Source organism: Podarcis pityusensis (genome assembly GCF_964106645.2).
Source record: "Podarcis pityusensis genome assembly, chromosome: 6".
Lineage (NCBI taxonomy): Eukaryota > Metazoa > Chordata > Lepidosauria > Squamata > Lacertidae > Podarcis > Podarcis pityusensis.
In genome coordinates, this window is record NC_138030.1 from 19,724,437 (window position 1) to 19,734,830 (window position 10,394).

Genomic DNA, 10,394 nt, shown 5'->3' on the forward strand with positions numbered 1-10,394 from the left:
TAACAATCTGAATGACCACATCCATCACTTTTGTGCATTCAGGGGGGAAATGTTTGAGCACACAATGCCTCTTGGTGCAGGATGCAATGAAATGACAGCAGCGTTCTACCCAGTGCCTTCTGCAGTAGAGCCACAAAGCCCTTCTGTGCTCCTCTCATGCTCGGTGCCCCATCAGTAGCCACTGAGACCAGGTGGTTGGTGTTTATTTTTTTAGCACTTAAAAAGTCCAGGACAGCCTTACAGATATCCTCACCCCTTGTTTGGTCTTTTAGTGGTATCAGCTCAATCAGTTCTTCCTGTGGCCCAAAAGAGTTCACGTATCGGCAGAACAGCGCTATTTGTTCAATATCACCTTTATCTTTGGACTCATCACAGGCGATGGAGTACGCCACAGCTGAATTAATGTCTTGAATTTGCTGTTTGCTAATGTTTTCTGCCATTTTTAGGGTTCTGAGTTTAACAGTCTTCACAGACAGAGGCATGTCTTTGATTTTCTGCACAATTTCATTCTTGTTTTTGAAGTCCATGTATAGATGTTCCGAAATCTTAATGAATGCTTCTTTTATATAATCTCCATCTGTGAACGGCTTCCCGTGCTTGACTATTTCCTGAGCGGCTACAAAACTAGCATATGTTGTGGAATTTGCAGACTTCACCCAATTCTTGAAATTATTTTTGCTCCTATCCACCTTCCTCATAAGTTCTACAACGGCTTTTCGTCTCTCATCTCCATCTGGATATTTTTCAGCAAAGGCTGTGTGTTTATTCTGGAAATGTCTTGCAATATTTGACTTTTTGTTGTTTGCAAATTTCTCACCACATATTAAGCATACTGGTAAACCAGTCTTGTCAGTAGAGAATGCAAATGATTCTGTCCATGTATCATTAAACATTCTGTTTTCTTGAGAAATTTTTCTTTTCTTGCCTTTATCCATGGCTGGCCTACCGGGGGTCCAAAACAGGGACGTAATTAGAAATCAGAGGGCCCCATAGCAAAATTTGCTATGCCCAATAATCAATGCCCCAAAATGCCACAGAAAATTAATCAGGGCCCCAGTGTACCATAAATCATAATCAGTGCCTGATGTAAATAATAATTAATAATGAGGGCCCAATGCCATCCTCGTCATTATAAAAATACCTTTTTTGACACTTTTTATTATTTCTTTGTTTGACCCCTCAGAATTACTCCTCCTCATAGAAATAAACGTTAAATTAACAAGTTACCTTTTTTTGAGTGTGTGTTCTTCACTCCCCTTCAAAACAGTGACCAGCGTACATGCCCCCTTTCAATGCAGCCTGCTTACAAAGGCAGGACGACCAAGACTGGCAAGAAGCTGTTGCATAACGTTCCCCAAGGAAAGCGTTAGCTATTCACCAAACTTTCCCCTGCTTAAGTTTAAAAAGGGGCTTCAAGCAACTAAAAAGGGGCTTCAGGCAACTAACTCCCACGTGGAATTGCCTATAGTAAGATGGTGGCCGCCTCAGAAGACACGTGGGCAGATAAGATGGCTGCCGGGACGATCCAGTTACCCAGCAACAGCACAGCTGCTTCCGACGCTTTTAGAGCCTCAACCTTCCGCGTTAAAGCAAGCAGCCCGCAAAGCAAGCGTTGGAGCGCCGAAGCCACCTCACCCCCACAAGGAGAATGCTGCGCGTGTGACCAAATAGCGAGGACTTACGTTGCTAGAGACAAGCCCCGACGCTACCACAAGCCTCCCTCTCTTCGTGCCGCCCAGCCACCCAAGAACCCCCCCCCCCGCGCTTCAAACGGTCACAAAGCACAAATTCCACACAACCGCGACTTGAAATAAAAGTACCCCACAACCTGATCTGCCAGGCGCGCCGAGTCCTCCCCAGGAAAGGTAAAATGCGGCGATGAGCTTGCGTAGCGCGCTGGGCTCCCAGCAGCGAATCGACTTGGATAGGCAGCAAGCAATCCAAACGGAGAGGTTTTCGGCGCGATCAAGGCGCCCCCAGTAGATAAGGGAGTGATCCACTCGTAAGCGGCTTTTTGCGTGTTTCCACCCGGAAAGTGCGCCTCCTCCCCTCGCCTCCACCCCAGAGCCACAGCAAAGGTGTTAAAGAGGCGCATGCGGCTCTGGAGCCGCGGGTTGCAGACCCCTGCTTTGGAGTCTTTCCAATTGGAGGCATTCTCTAAGTGGGTAAACAGCATAGCAATCAGATCCTTATGTAGGAGAATCAAGATCGGCATCTATTGGCCCAGAGCCAATTAGAGACAAAATGCTTTTGCCAAGTCCTGGGGAAACTTGACACCCAAATGCCATAAATTTCAAGATGTGGGTATATAACAGCAACTGAATCCAAACCTGATTGGTGAAACACACATCAGTGTCTCATGTCAAATGGTAAAAAAAGGAGGTGCCTTGCAGGGCTGCTCTGAGCACAAGTTAAATACAGGAATACAAGTGACTAGCCTCCCCTAAGACGAATGCGATTTTGATGTACAGATGTCCTCCCTATACTACATTAAGCATGGCAGATTGTGATAAAAGGCACCATTTGGACTGTCAAGTGAGCTTATGGAAGACAATTAAGCTCCTAGCTTGTTTATTCCCAGAGTCTTCTACACCTGTCTACCCGCTGCCAAAACATCTGGCGGGGTTTGCCCTCCTGGCCTGCTCTCTTATCTGCACTCAAAACACTCCGACTACAGCAGACAAGCTCCTAGCTTTTCCTAGCAAGGTCAATGAAGACTTCAATGCTATTTGCTATACAGACAGGAAAGTTTCATATACAAGAGTCTCAAAGTAGCAACACCTTCTTCCCCCAAAAGAGCTCTGTGGGCACAATGTCCCCTCAGGGATCCCAATCAAGAATCACAGGTATGTGGAATCATTCCAGTTTTGGAAGACAGGCAACTTACTGAAGTTTTTTTGTAAAATCAGTCCCATTAAGTTCCTAGCCTACTAAAACAGGGCACCTAAGCTCAACACACAGGATGGAGTGTGTGCAGAAATGCAATGAGCTGCCATCAGGATAGACCTCCATCTGCGGTGACCTATATAGAATTGTGGGGTCCTTCCTAGGACATTCCCTTCCACAATATTCTTACCTGCTAGCTATGCAAGAGTTGCACCCAACCACTTAAATCAGGCATAGGCAAACTCTGCCCCACAGATGTTTTGGGACTACAACTCCCATCATCCCTAGCTAACAGGACCAGTGGTCAGGCATGATGGGAATTGTAGTCCCAAAACATCTGGAGGGCCGAGTTTGCCTATGCCTGACTTAAATGGAGAGAATGGGAACAGTGCTGGTAAGCCACTGAACAGCAACATTAAATAAATGTGTACTTGTGAAATGCAGCCTGTATTTGTGGGACGAGTAGCACTGAATATGTACAACTATAAGACTGTCTGCCCCAGTAGGCATCTGCAACTGACATACTTTTTAACAGGAAATGCTATAAAACCTGGGTTGTGACGCACACTAAAAATATGCACTTTCCCATACAGCTGTAGACTTGCCCCCAACTGCCCCTTCTCTAAATGATGGCAATCCCTGGTGAAACAGCGTCAGGACGAGCCCAGCAAACTGAGGAATGTTCCTGGGGAAGGAGAGGAGAATGTTACCCCGTGCCACCATTGAAAACTCAAAGATGCTTTTTAATTTGCCAGGGTGCAAAACCATGCATTTATTGTACAGCAGCACTCATGGGACACTGAAATGATTTCCCCTTCAAGTCTCAGCCGTTCTGCTTCAAGCCATCCATTCCAAGAACCAGGAACCCTTGTGCCTGTTGAAAGAAACAGAGAAGGTTTAGCCACCCATTGACCGCAGGTAGGAATAAGTTAATTACCATGCTCATGTGCCAACAAAGCCACTTGTGTTACTAACTTATGTCTTCCTTCTGCTTGAGGGGATGACCATTTTATTCTATTAATGAATGCTTGCAACAACAGCAAAAAAGGCTTCCTGGCTTACGTGACAAAGAGCAGCTGCTTTGCACCCCGAAACAAGCAGGCTTCTTCCTACATGACAGCCCTTAAAATATTTGAAGATGGCTATGAAGCTGAGGCTCCAATACTTTAGCCACCTCATGAGAAGACTCCCTGGAAAAGACCCTGATGTTGGGAAAGATGGAGGGCACAAGGAGAAGGGGATGACAGAGGACGAGATGGTTGGACAGTGTTCTCGAAGCTACAAACATGAGTCTGACCAAACTGTGGGAGGCAGTAGAAGACAGGAGTGCCTGGCGTGCTCTGGTCCATGGGGTCACGAAGAGTCAGACACGGCTAAACAACAAAACATATCTCCTCCTTAGGGGCTCTTAAATCTACCCTGAAGCCAAAACAGTAAAGGGCTCAACAAATAAAGGTTGCTACATTAGCTCCTACAGCACGAAACTGTTGTTTGAATTGTTTTATAAAACTGGCCAGCTATTCAAAGGCAAGGAAAGCATTTATCCATCTAGTCACACAAGTGCAATAACCATTCAATAGGTATGTACATTACACTAGGTAGGCAGATCTCAAATCTACCCTCCTGCACCAGTTACGTACTAAACCGAAGAATCAAGAGGTCAGCAGTCTTGGGGAAGTTGCCTGCACCTTCTCATTATCCACAACCCTCATGCTCCCATCATGAAAATCCAGCAAGCAGTGTGCATTTATAGCAGAATATTTACATTAGGCTTCTGTCTTTGAAGTGCATTACAAAAGCATGCAATGTAAGATTTGGACATCAGTGGAATCAGACCATCTGGCTAGAACGCATGTTTTATCAGCATTGCCGATAAGATGGGGAAAAAAGATTAAGTCATCATGTACCACTGAATAGCACGCCATGGCCATGTGAGCGCCCTGCCACACTCTTCTAAATGGCCATTTGGTCTTGCAAAACTTACAGCACTTGGAAGACTTCACAATTTCCCTTGCCATCCTCCCAAGCATTCAGTCTGACATACGGTCCTGCAGTCTGAAAAAAGAAATAGGGAGCATTGTAAAGAAAGGGAAAATTTTGCTTTGTTTCGCACCAGTGAATTTTCAAATGAACACATGCTTCAGGGCAGCAGGGTATCACGCAAGATGGGAGGAGAGTGCATAAGCCTCAAGGCTTAGTGAGGACAGGCTCACACAAGACTGAGTCAACATGAGCATAAAACTGCGTATGAACGGGCCTTTTGACTTCACTTGCAACACCAGAGCCTCCAGTGCTATGCCTACTTCGGGGGAATAACTAAACTCAAAATAGGATTTCCAAGTTCTATTTTGTACAACCCTGCATAGACTGCGAAGAATGTATGGCTGACAGTTTAATCCAATACACAGATGCTTACTTCGCACTGGGATCAATCTGTGGCTGAATGATATCCTGAAGGGGCCTCGCATGATCATGGGCTTCTTTGTACTATTTAGTCCCTGCATACAGAAAACGAGGCTTTCAGGGAGACCTCCAGACTAGCCCTCACCACCCCTCTAAGTTTTCCATGTACAGAAAACTGACTGAGGAGCAATTATGTAAAGACCCACTTGAAGCCTAAGGTTTACCACCTTAGTGGGAACCAGTCCTGTGTTTTATTCACGTCTGCTTAATTTATACTAGGTACACTTAACTTCCACACGTCGTTAACCCCCCAACTCCCATCGTTACGTCATATTAATTTTATTATAGTTTAATTACTTTTTAAATTATCTTATACAGCTTTTTAGCTTTCTGTGTGATGTGTTTGCTTTAATTTTTGCAAGTCTCATTTGAGTTCCGGTTCTGGGGGGAAAAAGTGGGATATACATAATTGGCTTTAATACTGGCCAACTTTAGGGTTGATTTAAGGGTTATGGGGGGAAATGTGCCCTAATACAGAGTATACGTCCTTGCTTAGGCATACCTGATGACTTGCCATCTGAGATGATGTAGGAATTAAGAAATTAAAGATGATGGGTGGGGGAGAACCAAAGTTGAGAGTGCTACACATCAACTTCCCTGCTACAACAACATGCGTAAGATTCCTAAGATGCCCTACTCAGGTTATCTTTTCTAAATTAAACAGAACAAGAAAATGCAAACCCTCTACCTTCCATGCTTCTTGTGTAGGATCAGAGCAAGATGTCCTCCTTTCAAGGTTTTATTTCAAGTCACCCATCTCTTCTGCATGGGCCCACCTCAATGATTAAACTTCAGGCTCACTCCGATCCTAAAAATGATACAGAAAACCAAAGAGTTGTCGTTTTATTTATTTTTGAACCAAGGGTAGCCTGCTGTAGAAACAGATTATGCTGATGTCATCAGACAAAGATCTGGCTAAAGCAGCAACAAATCAACAGTGTCGCTCTGATGGGGAAAAAAGTGTTGGTCATCACAAACATCAGCTAGAGACCATAGCAAGGAAGAGACAGCTGCCACACACAAGAAACTAAGGCTACTTCTAGTTACTGTTTTAAGGACTTTCAACCATCTTATGTTTTAGCAACAGGAAGGCTTAAATTGCACAGAAGTTTGAATTATTTGAAGAGCAACTGTAATCAACAAATTACGCTAGTAGGACTACAAGAAGTTTTGTAAGGAGAAATATAAGAAGTGTTACAAAGCAGAAAAAGATATGAGTTATTGGTTATGAGTTTGAAAAATAGGGAAAATAAGAAATGCATACTAAGATTAGATCGGAAAAGTTTCAGACAGGACTGATGGAAGTCAAAAAAATTGAATAAGATGTAAAAGTATGTTTAATTACTGTTGAAAATGATATGTTAAAAAAAACTAATAAAACGTATATTTTAAAAAAATTGCACAGAAGTTAGAACTGCCCCCAACTGAATGAATGCTATCTTCCGGCCACATGGCCATTCCTGGAATTAAATCCAGCTGCCGTATGCAGCAGTTTGAGGGACAAATTGCAACTATACATCAGGATTCTGGAATACTTGGTTCCATTATGCGACCCCTTTTAAGCCCACCATAAAGCTGCCTGAGAGTCCAGCACCAAAATGAATTTGACAATGAAGCTGCCTAACCAAGTAACAATGGCCAGAAACATGTGGGCAGTGGGTTCAAAAATACAGCAACAGCCAATATATTGTAAGCTGCGTATTAATTCTGCAGAGATACACAAATTTGGGTTTACAAAAAGCAGTCTAGTCTAGCACCCTGTTCTCAGAGGCCAAACCAACATACTGAGTTGATTCCTTATTGAAAGGTACTTTTGACCCATGTGCTACTCTAGTAACAGAAAACTTCAGTACAAAATAGTGTTACACAAAAATCACAATCTTTCCTTTAAAAATATTTACAAATAGGCAACAATCAGGCACTCACATGTGTGCTCAATTAAGTTTTATTATGAATTTTAAGGTGTTTACTCAAAACAAAACTTAGCTCAAAGCATTCCATACTATGAAGATCCACCCTTTAGTACCACGTTAACATCTAGAAATGCAGCCAGCAGAATTTACTGAGTTTGCATTAGAGTAAGAGGCAGTATAATCCTAGTTTACTTACTCAAAAGCAAGTCTCATGGAGTTCAACAAGTTTAACTCCTGAAAAATGAGGATTGCGGCCTTCAGCCTTTTGTATGTGTAATATTAACAAACTTAAACCCTTTAAAACATCATAGGTGGCTGGTGTCTCCATGAAAAATAGAATTGAAGCCGGAAACTCACACGTGTATTCATACTGCGTGCAGGTTTCGGGTGACTCCATCGCCTCCTTGCGCCCAGCTCGATTTTTGCAGCAGTTCCCTCTGTGCATGCCTAGCGGCATCGTCGCCCTAAACGGAAAGACACCCACCAGTCAGATTAACCGATAGAGATTTGCTCTTGCAAACTGCATGAATTGGGCTCAAGAGACTCTCAACCGCCCTCCCCTCTCGCTGTTAAAACACTGGTGCATCAGACGATTCTGGCTGTAACAGCGAAGAGATCAACACTGACGCTCTGATGGGGAAAAAAGTTTTAAGTCATCATGTGCACCAGTTAGGATCCGATCGGTATGGCTGCCAGTTGAGATACGCGGGGGGAGGGGCGATTAAATAAAATCGGGCTTTTAAGAGCATGCAAGTGAACTGGCCCCATAGGAAAGGCGAGGGGGCCCCGGATAAGAAGGAAAAACAACGAGAAAGCTTCCCCTCTGCAACAAGTTAGCCCTCGGCGGTTGCAAAACTCAAAGCTTCAAATGCGAAGCAACATTCCCACCCGCCCCCGCCCCGGATTTCCTAACCGAGAAAATAAAACGGTCAATATAGGGCGAAGCGGGTTAAAGGGGTTCTGAGGAACAGCTCGAACCAGCACGCATCGTGTAATAAACAAGGAAGGGAGCCGATGGCAAAGGATTCCCCAGCCGCACCACCCAACCGCTTCCCCAAAAAGACATCTTACCTCCGCGGAAGCCGCATGTGAAAAGAACGAGGAAATGCGCCGTTGGTTCTTATATAGCCCATAGCGCCTCAATGCGCATGCTCTTCTCAAGGCACTTTGGGAAATGTAGTCTTTAGCAGCCCGCGGGGTGTGGCTTCTATGGGCTTGGAGTCCTGCCCCGCTTTTTTTTCCAGATGCTTGCGAATAGGTCGAGAATGGTAGAGGCAGACTATGCCCGAGGCAGGGATTTAAAAACACGCCATATAAATATGCCAGGACGTCCCTGGTTTAGAGAAGCCATCCCGGTTTCTGATATGAGCCCGGAATGTCCCAGGATGTCCCTATTTTCATTTTCATTTGAAAAATGTTGGAGGGTATGGAGTTATCCAACCCCCGAGCTGTCTGAAGGTAATGCTATATAGGGACATATATATATATATATATATATATATATATGTATGTATTATGTTTTTATATATGTTGGAAGCTGTCCAGAATGGCTGTGGCAACCCAGTAAGATGTGTCGCGTATAAATAGTAACATCATTATGGAATGGGACATCCATATTTCATCGGAGAAATGTTGGAGGGGATGGAGATGGAGATGGAGAATTGTATAATTATTATTGCTTATTTAGTATACTGTGTCATGCTTGATTGCTACAGTGAAGTATAAATAGGCAACGCGATATTATTATATTTTTGTTCTGAAGTTAGAGGGTGTAGGATCTCTTGGAGCAGTCAGTGCCACCTTCTGGACTAGTTGTAAGAAACAAGGTAGATCCTGCAAGGCTGAAGTCTGCTAACTGCCGTAATTTATAAAGCTCTGAAAGTACGTTTCCCCCCTCATAAGCTATAGCTTTTTAGGGGTTGCTGTGAGGGGTAAACTTCAGTGCCCAGAATTCTTTGAGGCAAACAGTGGCGTAGCGTGGGGGGTGCCAGGGGGGCCGGCCGCACCGGGCGCAACATCTGGGGGGGCGCGCTCGCTGCCTCCGGAGTCGCCGAAGAGCCTCGGGCGCAGGCTGTAGCAGAGCCCCATGTCTCGTGGAACCGACGAGCTGTGCGCGCGCCCGGGCTGAAGGCGTCCGGCAGGCAGCGGCTCTCAGCCCCGCGCGTCAGGGCCGCGGAGGACGTGCCAGGCAGCCCCTCCTCACAGCCCCGCCTCCGCTGCTGCTGCTGCAGCTGCTGGGCCATGTTGCATTTTCCTCGCCTCTCTGCCCCCCTCCTCCTCCGGGCAAGCGGCGTGGTTTGGGCGGCAGCGCCAGCAGCAACTCGACTCAGATCGGCAGGTTAGGGGTTGGGGGGGCGCAAATTACTTGCCTTGCCCTGGGTTAGGGGGCGCAAATTACTTGCCTTGCCCCGGGTGCTGACAACTCACGCTACGCCGCTGGAGGCAAATAATGTGTTTCAAATGTGATTTAAAGGAAAAAGTGTCTACACAGCTTTAGAGGAAATTCTGCCATGCCTTTGCACTGAACTTTTGTGTCTGCGTTTTCACTTTTGAAATATGGCAACCCCATTCAGAATAGGGCACTGCAGTGGCGTAGCGTGGGGGGTGCAGGGGGGCCGGCCGCACCGGGCACAACATCTGGGGGGGGCGCTCGCACTCGCAGCTCTCTGCCCCTACCTGGCTCACTCACTCTCTCTCACTGCAGTGCTGGCTGTGCGAATCTGATCCGAGCCGCTGGGTCGCCGCCCACTGTGGAGGGGGTGGGTGCCAGGCGTGCGGTGCGGAGAGAGAGCGAGGGACTATCTGGGGGAGGGACAGTGCAGCGGCCGCCCAGCGCAGCGCTGAGCGCGGGAGAGAACCACACCAGACCAGCCCAGGCAGCAGCAAGAAGAAGCTGGCAGCGGCGGCAGGTTAGGGGTTAGGGGGCGCAAATTACTTGCCTTGCCCCGGGTTAGGGGGCGCAAATTACTTGCCTTGCCCCGGGTGCTGACAACCCACGCTACGCCGCTGGGGCACTGACCTTCAGCTTCCTTCCCTTGTGTTGCCCTTGTAGAACTTGGCAGGAAGGAAGATGGGAACGAAAGTAGAATTAGTTGGCTGTGCCTCACATTGGCTGTTGCTCCACCTACTGTT

At 46.2% G+C, this 10,394-nt stretch overlaps 2 long non-coding RNA genes across 2 annotated transcripts; both read right to left on the reverse strand.

Annotated features, from left to right (window-relative positions):
* Positions 1 to 767: 767 nt before the first annotated feature.
* Positions 768 to 1,308, reverse strand: LOC308479488. Its single transcript, XR_013987708.1, has 2 exons — positions 1,228 to 1,308; positions 768 to 942 (listed from the first exon to the last, which is right to left on the reverse strand). It is a non-coding gene; the product is annotated as an uncharacterized lncRNA (long non-coding RNA).
* Positions 1,309 to 3,626: 2,318 nt separating this feature from the next.
* LOC308480239 lies at positions 3,627 to 10,332 on the reverse strand. Its single transcript, XR_013987933.1, has 5 exons — positions 10,318 to 10,332; positions 7,620 to 8,427; positions 6,038 to 6,157; positions 4,871 to 4,941; positions 3,627 to 3,760 (listed from the first exon to the last, which is right to left on the reverse strand). It is a non-coding gene; the product is annotated as an uncharacterized lncRNA (long non-coding RNA).
* Between the last annotated feature and the right edge of the window lie 62 nt (positions 10,333 to 10,394).